Source organism: Vigna umbellata, chromosome 3, assembly GCF_029865625.1.
Source record: "Vigna umbellata cultivar VRB3 chromosome 3, Vumbellata_1.0, whole genome shotgun sequence".
Lineage (NCBI taxonomy): Eukaryota > Viridiplantae > Streptophyta > Magnoliopsida > Fabales > Fabaceae > Vigna > Vigna umbellata.
In genome coordinates, this window is record NC_142167.1 from 25,844,427 (window position 1) to 25,860,467 (window position 16,041).

The following is a 16,041-nucleotide window of genomic DNA, read 5'->3' on the forward strand; positions in this document are numbered from 1 at the left end:
AAACGAAAAAAAAAACAGAAAACGAAAACAGAAAAACAAAAAACAAAACAAAAAAAATAAAAATAATAAAAATAAATAAAAACAAAAACAAAAAAAAAACAGAAAATAAAAAAAACCGAAAAATAAAAAAATAATAACCGAAAAATAAAAACAGAAAATAAAATAAAATAAAATCAAATCAAATCAAATAAAATAAAATAAAAATCAAATCAAATCAAATCAAATCAAATCAAATAAAAATAAAATAAAATAAAAACAGAAAAAAATAAAAACAGAAATTCAAAAACAGAAATTCAAAATTAAAGTCAAAGGTAATCAATAATCACACAAATTAACCAGTTAAACCACGAGTCCTCGGCAACGGCGCCAAAAAACTTGATGACAAATTTATGAACACCGAAAAACGGCGCCACAAACTTGTTTAACAATCGGCAAGTGTGATCGAATCGTTTCAAGTAATAAACTCGGTAAGACCAAGTATCGTTCTCCCAAAGGACTCACGGCCTAGTTTAGTTATGTGATTTGTTGATTATTTAAGACTTAAGAACGAAATAAGTGAAGTTTAATATGCAAAACAGAAAATAAACATGTATGCATGAATGTGATCAATGGCTAAAACAAAATACAAACACTTTAATGGAATATATGGATGAGTATGTTGTTGGGGTTATCAATTTCATCTTATCCACTCTCATATACTTTAGGAATTCAACATTCAATTCATCATTGTTAATGCCACTCTCTAAATTACCTTTCAAGAAGGCTTCTCCCTAATTACGAGTTCATACGATTCCTAGCATTCCTAATAATTAGTTTTTCTTAGCACAGGAGCTTAAGGCAACCAATATACTATTGGGAGAAATTCCCCGGATCTAGACTTCCCCGTACGTTCCCGTATCGACAAAATCAATAATCATGCATTGAATGAGTTAAACAAAGCAAGCACTGAGCAAAGAGGAAAAAACCCTAACTAATGATGAAAGAAAGCATAGATCTCAAATAAGATGTTTAAACACAAATTTCATATATGAGAGTTTCACAAGACTACATTGATTCCCCAACAACAATACAAGGTTTAGTTCACCATATTCATGGTGAAACTAGATGAATAATAATGAAAGAATGAAAGAGATAGAAAAACCCGAGAAAGAGAAGAGGAGAGTTGTCACCATCTCCCAATCTACCCCCAAGGGGTGAAAAGTGTGTTTGTGCTTCGTCCCAGCCAAAGATACAAACCCTAGGACGTGCAAGTCCTTAAATAAGGCATAAAAATAACATAAAATAAGTCCAAGCCCATAAAAACAAAAGAAAACCGGTCCAAGCCCACTTAGAATGGCGCTCAGCGGTATTTTACCGCTGAGCGGTACTAGCGCATGATCCATTTTGCCCCCAGCTGCTGTTTTGCCCCTCAGCGGTGATTTCGGCACCTGAAAAGTGCCGCTCAGCGGTATTTTTCCGCTCAGCGCCACTCGGTCAGACTTTTTCTGCGTTCTGGTTGGTTTTTCAGGATTCTGGTTGACTGGTTGACTTTTCTGGTTGACTGGTTGACTTTTCTGGTTTCTGGTTGACTTTTCAGCACTCCAATCATTCGGTATTTCAATTCTTCTTTCAAATCAACTACTGGGAGGGAATTGGGGGAAGCTAGCCACATAGCCTGCACCAGCCAATATAGTTGTGGTGAAAGAATTTTACACCAATGCAAGGAAGATTGGTGATTATCCGGCTGAGGATTACCTAGGCTATGTCAGAGGCCACGCTATTAGGTATGATCCTGACTCTATCAACAACTTCTTGGGTACTGTATGGGCTGGTGAGCAATGCCAGTTTGCTCTATGTATGGAAGAAGGCATTGATTTTGATGATGTGGAGAGTGTTCTATGTGTACCTAGAGGATATTTTCAGAGGAACAGAACTGGTTCTGTGGTGAACATTAGGAGGACTGACTTGAATCCTCTTACAAAGTATTGGATGCCATTTTCTCATGCCAACATTCAGACATGTTCTCATGTTTCAGACATCACTCTCAGCAGGGCACTCCTCCTTTACTGTGTGATCAGGAATTTGAATGTCAACATTAGACAGGTCATAGCTAATGAGATAAGGGTGTGTGCGAACACAACAAACAGCAAAGCACCCTTAGGACATCCTTCTTTGATCACACACCTATGCAAAATAGATGGGGTGGATACTTCTGCTCCACCATTTGAGAGGCCAAGGAAAGTGATTGATGAGGCCTATTACAGACAATACTATGGAGGTGGGGAGGCTGCTCAGCCAGTTCCACCACACCGTACTCCTAGAGAAAGAGGACAAGCACAGAGTCAGGCATCTGCAGAGACACATGAAGCAGAGCCTTTCCAAATGAGGGACAAGCATATGTCTCTTATAGGTGCACAATTACAGTCTATCCACAGAGGGCAGGTGGCCACTGCTGAGATGATTATTGGAATGTATGATACACCTCCAACACACAGGTGGACTATGGAGGACTTCCATAACGTGGTAGCTTGGCCAGAGGAGCAGGCCCAAGGAGGCAGAGCTGGGGCAGCTGAAGCTTTAGCTATGGAGATGGATGATGCTGATGATGCTGAGGATGACGCATTTGAGGATGCTGGAGATGAGGAAGAGGAGGAGGATATAGATGACAGCTCAGACTGATGAGGAGCTGAGATAACATTTACTGATGAATGCTATCAGCACTAGAGCAGGACTTATGCTTTTGTTTGGTTTTATATTTCTGAACTTATTTGCTTCTATTTTTAGAATAGGATTTGATGTACTCAATTGGAAACTTTATCTGTTATGATGGTTTGCTTATGATTGTTGTTTGATAAGTAATGTCTGATGATGCTTTGATATTGATTGATGTTGAGATATGCACATTATATGCTTATACAGGTGATTCACAAGTTTTGTGAACAAATGCATGATGTTGTAATTGTGATTATGATACTAAGTAGGATGTGTATATGTGGAATGTGAATTAGCTTATTTGTGAGGTTTTGAGCTCCAGAGTTTTTGTGATTGAATGCTATTACTTTGAAAGCATGAATGACTTTGCCCAGGTTTTCTATGATTAAATCAATTTCTTGTTTGCATCATATGATCAAGGCCATTTGTTGGTAACCCTTTTATTAGCCAAATGCATGTTTAGCCCACAAAAGAGAGCACTATGTGTTCTATCCTTTGAACCCTTAGCCTTGAACATAATTTGAAAACTCTTTGTGAAAAGCTTTACCTTGAGTTAAGTAGAAAATATTTTGTGGTATTGATAAATGTTCAAGTTTGGGGTTGTTGGGAAGTTATGAAAGGGAAATTGAAAGCATTGAGCTAAGAGCTAAGAACTAAGAATGTGAAAAGAAAAAGAAAAAGAGAAAGAAAAGAGAAGAAAAAGCAAAGTTCAATGCAAAGGAAAGTTGGGAATAAGTAAGAATGATTGTGTTTATATGATTATCTTAACTCAAGGGTTTTGTGATCTAGAAAAACCAATTTTCTTGTTAGCCCAGCCACATTATAAGCCATTGAAAAGTCCTTGTGATGATGCATGCTTGTGAATGTATTTGATTGTGGTTAAATGAAAGGCAAAGTCAATTCATGTGACATTGTGATAGTAGAGTGAATGAGTGATTACCTCTTATACACTTGTGTTTGAGTGAAACACTTTATCTAGTGAGGAAAGATTCCATGAGCACATGAACATACATGCTTAGTTGATTGATCATTCATGAAAAGTAGCATTTGTTGGATATTAGGTGATTGTGTGAACACTAAAGCATGTGCATGTCTTGATTGAAGTTTTTGTCATGAGCTTAATTGAGTACTTACTTATCTTGAAAAGAGGATTTTTGAATGGAGTGAACCATTGTATTGATTGGTAGAAGATTGAGTTACATCTTGTTTGCTTGAGGACAAGCAAAGTTCTAAGTTTGGGGTTGTGATAACAATTGAAAAATGTTATTTTCATGCTTAAAATTGATACTAAAAGCAACCTTTAACACTTAGAAACTAGCTTAGAATCATGATTTTGTTCATATTTTTAGAAATAAGAGAGTTGAACAGGTTTATGCTTGATTTCAGTGTTTTATGCAGGTTTTAAGATGAATTTGATGAAAGAAGTGAAGAAGGATAGAGATGGCATCAGAAAAGAACTCAAAAAGTGCAAAAGAAGAGAAGCCGCAAGTACTGCTCAGCGCTAGTTTACCGCTGAGCGACACTCAAGAACACCCGTTGGTTCCGCTGAGGGGTGAAAGTACAGCTGAGGGGAGAATTGACTATGCGCTGGTACCGCTGAGCGGTGGTCTTTTGGGCTTAGGCCCACTTTTCTGTAATATTTCGAATAATATATAAGCTTTAGGACTTCCTAGGGTCTGTATCTTTGGCTAGGAACGAAGCAAAAACACACTTTTCACCCCTTGGGGGTAGAATTGGAGATGGTGACAACTCTCCTCTTCTCTTTCTCGGGTTTTTTCTATCTCTTTCACTCTTTCATTGTATTTCATCTAGTTTCACCATGAATATGGTGAACGAAACTCTTCTTGTTGTTGGGGAATCAATGTAATCTTTTGAAGCTCTCATATATGGAATTTCTGTTTAAACATGTTATTTGAGATACATGCTTTCTTTCATTAATAGTTAGGGTTTTTCTCTTTGCTCAAAGCATGCATTGTTTAACTCATTCGACGTCATGATTATTAGTTTTGTCGATATGGACACATACGGGGAAATCTAGATCCGGGGAAATTCTCCCAATAGCATATTGCCTAGACATAGGGATATGAGGGTTGGTTGCCTTTAAGCTTCTGTACTTCAGAATTAATTATTAGGGATGCTAGGAATTGTATGAACTCGTAATTAAGGATAGGCTTTCTTGCAAGGAGATTTAGAGAGTGGCATTAACATTGATGAAAAGAATGATGAATTCCTAAAATATATGAGAGTGGATAAGATGAAATTGATTACCCCAACAACATACTCATCCATATAATTCGTCCAGTGTTTGTGTTCTTCTTTCCCATTGATCATCACATGCATACATGTTTAATTCTTGTCTTTTGCATTTGAAACTTATACCAATTGTTCACAAGTCTTAAATAATCAAGAAATCATATAACTAACTAGGCCGTGAGTCCTTTGGGAGAACGATACTTGGTCTTACCGAGTTTATTACTTGATACGATTCGGTCACACTTGCCGAGGGTTAAACAAGTTTTTGGCGCCGTTTTTCGGTGTTCATAAATTTGTCATCAGCTATGCGACCTGGGTGCGCTATGCGAGAGACCCAAAATCTGATACTTATTAAGACTTAATTCGCAAGGCGAGCTGGGTGGGTGCGCTATTCGAAAAGCGTCAGTCTCGCCATCCGAGGGTGGTGCGCTGTGCGACGAGTGCTAGGCCTAGTTCTCTGAATTTTCTCTTGTGCTGCGTTTGATTAGTGTGCTCTTGCTTTGTTTGTGAAGCATTCTTTAGCATCTATAGTATTGTATTGTGATGCTCAAACAAGTATGTGGATTGTAGCAAAAAGTGTATGCTTATCAAGTGGTGGAAATATGATCCAAGTTGTAAACCAAGTTCCATCTGTGTAGAATCTCTTGGTGAGATTCTTAGTGTTTAGGATGAGAGTAGGAGCTCAGTCTTGGGGGTCATCCTGAAACTCCAATGGTTTTTCTTCTCACGTAGAGAGGATTGCACCATGTGGTAAAGAGTAGCGAGAGGTCTTAGTCTTGGGCGCTTCCAGTATGCCTCAAGGCCCGGAACAGGCTAACCTAGTGAGTGTGGTAGGGTGGGGAACCCAAGTTTCATAAGCCACCACGAGTGCAAGACCCGCCATAGCTCGACTATCATTCTAAAGTCTGGACGAGTCAAATGTCGAGGAGGTGCCCCTAGAGCAGGCATTGGAGGGAGATGACGCTAAATCCTAGTTTCATTAGGATTTCTTTATTTTAACTTATGTATTTTGAAAAAATTTAATATGTAGAACCCTTGGTATGTTGGAAGACTCTAGTACTTCAAGCTTTAACTTCCTAGCATTTTAAGGATGACCGTAATCTCAATATTTTGTTATATGTCTCTAACTGCTTTCCAATATTATAACTTGATGACGTCTTTATTATATATGCATGTCGTATATTTTGGGAATGTCACAATACACAATTATTATGCAAGTAAATATAAATGATTTTTATAATAAAATTATAGATAATTTTTTAATTATAGATAGTTATTTTATTTTTAAAAAATGGTTAAATTTTAAAAAGTATTCATTTAAAAGTAAAATGAGTAAAACAATTATTTTTAATTTAAAAAATTATTATTGAAACAGTCAAATTAGACACATACATTAAAACAAAAAATATATTTTATTTCATCATATAGATTATAGATAATTAAATTTATTATATCTAAACAATATAAATAATGATATAGCATCATTTTTACTACAATCTTTTATGATATTAAAGTAGATTTTAAGAATAAGCTGAAATATTAAATTAAAGGATACCGATTTTAAGAAGATTTTGATGATATATTAATGATTTGTTTGGTAGGTAAGAGATTGTTTCTCAAAAGATAAATTATTTATTAACAAGATTTCTAATATTTTGTTATTTGTAACAGTTAATATTCCAAATAGTGATTTTATAAGTAGTCAATAATAGCCTTCTCTAATTTGTGAGAGTATAGGATTCTACGTCATTGGAAAAGCAATAACAATTCATTCTATTGGGCTCTGGTCAGGGTATACCATTCTTATTCAAGAGCATCAAGGGGAAATTTATTGTTTGCCATCACCAACAAGTATGTTTACAACACTTAATTTTGTTTGACTTTTGTATATATAAAGTAATATATATCTACGATTTTATCATGGAAAAATTATTTTTTATAGCGACTTTTTACACTTGTTGAAATCCACTAGGTATAGAAAGTGGCATCATTTAGTTTTCTAAATATGAGAGACATTTTTATAGTGATTATACTAAGAATAAGTATAAAAAGTGGTGCAATGACAAAATTATAATAAAATACAAATATTTTTACATCATGCATGTAGAATAGATATAGATAGTCTTTTTTTTTATACCTCTTAAACCTAGAACAAGTATAGATTATTATTCTATATCGGTTAGATATTATAACCGATATAGATTATTTTTTATTCTATTCAATTTCTTCTTTCTCACTTTACTCACTCTGTCATGTGATTTCTTTCTCGTTCTAGTTCTCTTTCGTTTTCCTTCATTCGTTCTCCTTCTCCTTCATCTCGTTCTTTGGTTGACATTGTTCTCATTCACTCGTTCGATGATTGTCATTATTCTCGTGCACTCGTTCGGTCGTTGCCATTAATGTTGAAGTGTTTGCTTTATTTGAAACTTTATTTTCCTTTTTCCAAACAAAATATTGTATAAACTAAACAGACAAACTCAATCTTTAGTTCTTTAGAGTATGTGAATATGCTTTTCATAATTTAAAATCATATACATGATGCTTCCCTCTTAATTGGGTTGCTTTTTCACATCCCCAATGGAGCAACATGTTATAAAAGATGATCGGGAGCCGTGAGTTTTTTTAACTACTTATAGATGATTATATGTATTCAATATTACATTTTTAGTTTAGGAACTATAGTGGATATTACATGTTAAGTAATTATGTTAGGTAAATAGTAGAAACAATATTGATTATTTTGCTCATTTTTAGTTATATGGATGGTATTCTCGGATTGAATTTTATGCAGGTCTAGATATGGATAATAGCACATATAGATAAAGTAGTTTTAAAAAATCGTCTCTTTTAATACCGGTTATGACTCTAACCATTATAAAAAGTCTAACTTTTATATCAGTTATGACTTTAACCGATATAAAAAGTCTCACTTTTATACCGATTTTCAGTCTAACGGGTATAAAAAAGTTTCACTTTTATATCACTTATGACTCTAACCGATATAAAACTCTCACTTTTATACCAACTATAACTTAAACCAGTATAAAAAGTATCATTTTTTATATCTTTTCTAACACTAACATGTAAAAAATGAGACTTTGTATATCTGTTTTCACAATAATAGGTATAAAAGGAAACTTTTTATACTTGTTTTGGGAATATCAATTATAAAAAGTCTACTTTTTTATACCTCTTCTAGAAGAATCAGTATAAAAAATTAATTCTCTTATACCTGTTCTTGGAAGCATTGGTATAAAAAGTTGAAACTTTCTATACTCTTTACTTCTATACCTATTCGAAAACTAGTATAAAACCTTTCTTAGCATAGTGTACACTAGAATTTTAGGCTTTACTATAAAATTAAAGTTATTTAAAAATTGTTTTATATATTTTTTTCAACAATTACTTTTCTTTACTTGATGATATTGTTTCATAGATATATCGTTATCGTTATAGATGTGTTTATAATATATATATATATATATATATATATATATATATAATTTATTTGTTATGTGATATTAACCTTTCTTTATTTCGAAGGAGTAAGGTTTCTCATATATATAATAATAACATATTTTTAAGATAGGTAACAAGAGGGTTTTTCATTTGTGTAATCCATTATTACACTATTTTTTAGATTAGTAGCGTTTATCATATATATAATAATAATGTTTATCATATCTCTAAATACAACATATCACACGTTTGTAAAAGAGTTCTTTTAAAAATTGTAAAAATATTTATCATATCTCTAATATTAGTTTCTATTGGATTTGTAAGAAGGGTGTTGCTTCGATTCCCTTAAAAAAGAGGGGGTTATCTCTTTTTAATTGCATCCAATGAAAAACATGTAATGTGAAATTGCTTTAGTTGATAGAGTAATTGCATTTAATCATAGGAAATAAAGAGACTAAGTACCACTAATCACCTCTAGTAAATGGCTTCATCCTCCTTCAAAACGGGGCAATAATCATAGTGTAGTTCCAAGGTGGTGGCACTTACTTTTTTCATCTTCAGTTCGACTATGAGCTAAAACAATGGCACATGACATGTTTTCAATGGATTCATATAAAAGGCAACCAAATCTCTTTATTTTCAATGGACATCGAATAACACTCTTGTAACAATCTTGTCTTCCAAATCAATAACATTATTTAAATATATATGATCGTGTTTCTAAGATATGTAACAATATTATTTCTCATATTTGTATCAACAACATTTCTTAGATATGTATCAACATACCTACATTAGTAACACGTCTCAAAATGTATAAATTTATTTGATTCCACTCTTCCATTGTTGTACTTTTTTTTATCTTTTATTACTATTGCATGAATTTTTCCTTCATATGGCAGGTATATAAAAAAGTTGAGTTATAAGAATTTGCTTTGAATTCTTTCATCATTCTTCTATCAAAGACTTCAAAGTATAATGGATAAGATTCACATACTTTTGAATCCTAATGCAAAATGTGTGGTATGTACTATTTCAATATTTATTTATCCTATTGTATGGTATTTTGCACTTATATTTTACACAACCTTAATTGTACTAAGTGTTTTATACACTCAATAACCTTAAATCTACTTATGTTCTCAATTAATTCGAAATTAGTGTTTTAAGATATTAATTTTTCTCATGATTTTTCAAATTGAATTCTCAATTGGAAATGTAAAATTTCATTAATTTGATAGACTTTTTTTTATCCTTTTAATAGTATTGTTCTTTTTACTAAAATGTTGTTCTCTTGTTTCCAGAAGAGGAAATTTGATAAATATATGAGATCTCATGAAAGTGTTGTCCATGGACACATCAATAGAAAGAAACATGGTAATGAAAATGGAGTCCTAGATGATAAAATAAAATATTGCACTAACTATAGTCAATGTTGTCCTCACTTATGTGTCTTTGACACCTTTATTGAAGGGTCAAACCCATTGAAACAACACTCTTTGAAAAGTTATCGCAAATGTTTGGTGATTGCTACTACTAATAGTACTAAGACAACAATGAAGGAGAAATCAACTTTGAAATTTTCAAAAGCTCTAGAACCATTGCTCAATACGAATTTTAATAAGTCAAATGAAATTTCACATTCTTCATACTTAGAAAATGAAGATATTGAGCTGCATCAAACAGATAACAAGTCATTATCAGGGGATAATGAAATTACAAGGCCAGCTATTCCTATTGGATCTCGTTTTCAAGCTGAAGTTCCTAAGTGGGAAGGCACAACAAATGTAAATAATGATGATTCAAAGTGGTAAGGTGTTCAAGTTTGGCCAATGCCTAATATTATTGAAAACCGCAAAGAAGGTATTGGGGAAGGTAGGCTTGACTCATGTTACTGTACAAATTCAGGATCAGATGAATGTGTTAAACTGCGCATTAAGGAGGCAAGAGAACTTTTGAAATTGGAGATTGGCGCAACATTTTCAAGTTGAAAGTTTGATGAGATGGAAGAAGAATTTTCACAGTCATGGACATTAGAAGAGTAAAAGAAATTTGAATCTCTAATGAAATTAAATACGTCTTCAAAGACTATATTTTTTCATGAAGTTGATAAAGACAGTGATCAAGATGATAACTTCAATAAAAATTATTCATGGAAAGGTATGATTATAATTTGTCTTACAATATTATGGATAACAAATTTTCTATTTTATATGTTATAAGTTCATATATGAAGAATAATTATTTTGGTTGTTGACCTTCAATCTTCTTTCAGTTTTATAAATTTTAAAAAATAGTAATATAATTTCTATTGATGTCACCACAGCATATAAATAAATTTATGTGTTCACACTTGTATAATTAATTTATATGAATATTCTTCGAATTTATTTTATTGTGTACATTATTTTGCCTGTAGTATTGAAAGCATATGCATAATTATAATTCACAATTATTTAGTGAAGTTAAATGATTATAAATTTTGTACATAATGTCTTATTACAGGAAGGAACAAACTTCTTATCACTTCATCGTAGATGAGGACTTTGGAATTAGTCTTTGGGAAGTCTCTAGGTAGAGAGTTAATGCCCCATATTCTTAAGCGTATGATTTTGGATAAATGTACTATTTATCAACTTTGAGAATGTTGTTGCCTATTTTTTGTATTTAATGTAGTATGTAATATTAAATATTTAGACCGTTTTTAATTATTTTATATTTCTTTAATTTACTTATTATGCGTTGATAATTAATATTTTTTTAATCATAATTAAAATAGTTACTTGTGCCAAATATTAAAAGTGATTCAGGTTCAACTTTTGATGTGGCTTAATAACAAACACTTAATATAAATATTGGTGTTAGATTGAATGTTAAAAGCTTGACTTTTGGTAGGTAATTTGTTGAAATAGATTATTTGAATTGTATAAAGGTAGAGTGAACTAAGTCAAAATCAAATTATGATGTTTAAATTTTACAATATCTTAAAGTAAAGTTGTTAGTTATGACTTTTAACTAAATAGTATATCTCCATTCCAATAATTAGTATTACATAAAATTCAATTCTCAATAACATATTTGTAAAATGGAAAGATAAAAAAAAATATGCTTCACCGATATTATTTTATCGCCTAAGTATATTGAATGATAAATTTACGAGTTGTTTTCTATCTCTATTTTATATGGATTCTTAGTTAATCTCACTGTAATTCTTTTTTTTGCTCTGAATGTTCATTTAAACCTATTTGTTCGACTATCTTGTCACTCTGTCCACAGTTTCATATTTTCCACTCCCATAAAATGAAATAAGTTTTATGGAAATTGGCCGCGTGTAGAGTTGAAAACTGTAATTACAATAAATATCTTATCGAAAATAATTACTAACAAATCATGGTTGTCAATTTTCGACAGATCATGGTCGTTGGTTACCGATGACCTGTTCGTCAATAATTACTGATGACCTATATTTTGTTGGTAATTATTGAGAGATTAAGATTGTCTGTAATTATTGACGACATCAAACTGTTAATAATTATCGAGAACCATCATCTATTTATAATGACGTGACAAAACAAGCTAATATTATTGACAGATCATGATGGTCGATAATTACCGATGGATCATGACTGTCGGTAATTATCGACGACTGTCACCCTTTGGTAATTACCAATGACTGTCACCCTTCGATAATTATCGATGATCATGATTCGCCGATAATGACATGAAAACGATTACATTACTAATGAACTAATCCGTCAATAATTTCATCGATAAATTCAACAACAGGTTCATGTGTAGTAGATAACATTTCCTATCCACTACAATGAACCTACTAATAATACGATCAATACAAACAAATGTCTCAATTCAGACAATACAGACAAATGTCATAATTCAAACAATGCAATCATCAATCATAAATGAAATTCATATCATTAAATATCATAACTACAAAAAAGAAGGGCATTACCGAAGGCCAAAAGCCCTCGAAAATAGCCAGAAACCTTCGGTACAAGGTAATTACAGACGGCTTATCGATAGTCAAAATACCATCGATAAATTCCTTGTCGCTAACATTTACCGAGAGCTTTAGCCCTTGGTAATTACCGAAGGGCTAAAGCCTTCTGTAATTACCGAAGGGCGAAAGCCCTCGGTAAGAACCAGACAGAATTAAGTGATATTTGTATTTGTTATCCAACCACACAAACATGCATAACATGTTCACATCACAGACAAACCTGTATAACAATTTCAAACCACAGACAAACCTCCATAATATGCATTCCAAAGTCATCCAATCATTAATAGAGTAAACAACAATATAATAACATCTTTTGTATTGTTGAAATTTAAGAACTTGTATTTGTAAATGAAACATTAAACATAAAACATAAGACAATTGTTCATCTAGAAAATGTAATGTAAGAGAATCATAATGTAACATCAAAAATGTTCTAACAACTATGTTCAATAACAAAATAAAACTAATAATCTACATATTCATCATCATAATGATCTTCATCATCTTGTTGCTCTGTAGATGGCTGGACTGGTGTGGGCTGGACTGGTGTGGGCTGGACTGATGTCGGTTGCTGAGGGACAACAGGTGACGGGGAGGGTCGTGGTTGAGTTGGAGGGACAGTGGAATGAATGTCTGAAGCATCAGGCAACACTCTCATGACCAGGGACTTGAAGTTTGTAAACTCGGTTCTCAAGTCATTGTAATTTTCTCTCAAATCATGATTTTCCTGGTCACGTTGTTGTAGTAGTTGTGTCAAGCGCTCGATGGTCTCTTCAGCAGTAGTTCTGGAAGAAGAAGGTTGGTGCTTTAGAGTACCTCCTCTTGATGTTGTATAGTTTGCAGCAAGTTGTCCTGCACCGTACACTCGTCCCTTTTTCTTCCCACCAACGACATCGACCCAACACTATGTCCTACAGATGTCATCGTCCTCATTAGTCGCATCATCTGGTGTAGGAGCTGACCCATGTTCGGATCTAATCTGTGAAAGTCTCGTAGAAAATTCTTCCTGTTCAAACATTAAAAGCAATGTTAGGGAATGATACAATAACATAATGAGATATTAATATTAGTACCATTGTTATTTGCTTACATGAGTGATGGGGCTGTCACGACCCATACAAATTTGATGTGCATTAAAAATGCAGTATAGTGCTAGGAAGTGACTCCTAGGTCGTCTCTCAAGGACCAAATGTGGTTCGAGACTTAGGTCAAACACGTAGTGGGGGGTTTTTGGAATTGTTTTTTTGTGATTAGAAATGAACTAAATTAGAACTGAAAATTAAATACAACCAAACATAATTGAAAACATTGAAATAAATGAACAAAGCATGAAGACCGAACAATCCTACAGATGACCCAACGATTCTACATTTAGACCAAATGGTCTCTAAAGCAAATGAGGAAATTGGAAATGCAGGAAGATAAAGAAGCTGAACAAAATAAACAACATAATGAACGAAAATAATAAACTGAACGGATAGGAAACTAAGACAAGTTGAACGGCACAATCAGAGACCAAATGGTCTAAAAGTAGTAAAACCAGAAAATGCAGAATTCATCAGGATTTGAAAACAAAACGTGGGAACGGTAAACGCGCAGAAAAAGTAACCACAACTTAATTGAATACACCAAATGAACTTAAACATTAAACACCACGGTAGAAGCATCAATAAAAGCAAACCAAGATTGAAACAACACTTGAAAACAAAATGAACAGTAAAATGCAACAGATAAAATTAAATCACTTAGCTAAAAAATGCGTCAATCCTTTTTAAATGCCACCATGTATGCTCTTCCTATTTCTCCAATTAAAACTCAAAGAAACTCTAAAATGAAATTAACACTTCATAAATAAACACGTAACAGCATGTCCTAAAATTGAAAACATCACTGTTTCTAGAAAAAAGCAAAATGAATGGCCCATAATAAAATCACCACTCCATTTAAAATGAAAGAAAAGCACTCCAAAATGAAAATAAGCGTTTTCCTCGAGAAAAATGAATAACCCTTTCTTCAAAATAAATCACCGCTTGTGCTTGGATGGAACAATACTCGACGTAGCAGTCATGCCCCTTCCAAAATGAATCACCATGCTCTCAAAGAAAAGTCAATTCTTGCCTTTTTCTCAAAATGAAAATAAAATGAAATGTGCTCCAGAGTTCTCCACAAGATCGTGTGGTGCTCCCAGCAAAAATAATCAGCATTTCTAAATAAAATCACCATCCATACTTTTCTAAAAGAAGGCAAAGCTATGAATTATCGTGCACACACGCTGCTCCAAGTTGGACGTGTGCTCTCTCCAGGCCGTGACACCGATTCTTTCTTTCCAATTAAAAAAATCCGAGAGCTGCTGGAAGAGAAAGAAACGAGAGCCTCTTCCAGGCCATGCACACCTTGTGCGTGCTGCTGCACCTTATTATGGCCGTGACCGAGTTGCTCCCTTCTCCATTTCCCATCCACCTTGCGGCTGCACCTCCTTTCCTCTTCTTTCTAGGATAATCACCATGCACCAAATTTAAAAGAAAGAAATCACGGTGCTGCACCACTTCTTCATGCCGTGAACAATTGTCCTTTTCTCCTAGCAAAATAAGAGTAAATATAATATAATATAATATAATATGTGGTAGCAAGCACCGTGCAGCAGGGACAAAGCTCAATGGCAAATGACAAATGCAATGTTTAGCTAAGGAAAATTAATGCTCATTGTGGTCATCTATCACCACACATTCACCACGGCAAAAAGATATAAAGAAAAGTAATGATGAACATTGAAAAATGTGAATGATGATTCATTGAATTTAACTTCCAAACCAGCAGCTCCTTCACTTTTTGTATTTAAACAACTGGAATGTAAAAATCATTCTCATCCAAGCATGATTACAATATGTAAAAGAAAACTTTTATGCACCTCCCGAAAAATCACCATGTGTGCCTCATGAAAATAAATGTCCTCTCCCAATGCTGAAGCACGCGTGTTTCTTTTCTCCAAGCAAAGATGAATGTCACTAGTACACGATAAGGAAATAGCATCGGTTGATTTTGTAAATAGGATTCGGTTCTGCAACCGAGTCATATTCGGACGGTGTAAAAAAGGGTGACTTTATGTCTTAGTTCTGAACCGGGTTAAAAAGATACAAATGATGCCTCGATTCTAAAATAACCGAGGCAATTGCGTATTTTTTTTTTCAAAACAATCCGCTTCTACCTCTTCGTTGCACAGTTCAGACAAGCAAAGGTTATTGAATTTTTTTCCCATTTCACAGAACCAAAACCAAATATCAGAAGAGAACCAAATATCAGAAGAAATACACAAAACCAAATATCAGAATAACAAAGGGTTATTGAATTTTTTTCCCTTTCAGAGAACCAAATCTCAGAACATAGAACCAAATATCATAACAACACAGAAAAATCAACTACACCAACCTTAACAAAATTGCTCCCAAAACAACAGAGAAAAAAAGTATGGATTTTGATACAATGAGCATTTAGGGAAGAAGAAAAGATTTGGGGAAGAAGGGAGGTTGCTCGCCACTGCTGCAGGACGCCTCGCCGACACCTCTTTGTTGCTTGCCAACGCCACCGCTGCAGGACGCCCTCGCCGCGACCTCGCCTGA

The 16,041-nt window shown here is 33.6% G+C and overlaps 1 pseudogene; it reads left to right on the plus strand.

Moving 5' to 3' along the window:
• Nucleotides 1–9,381: 9,381 nt before the first annotated feature.
• LOC148202110 (uncharacterized) lies at nucleotides 9,382–16,041 on the plus strand (annotated as a pseudogene).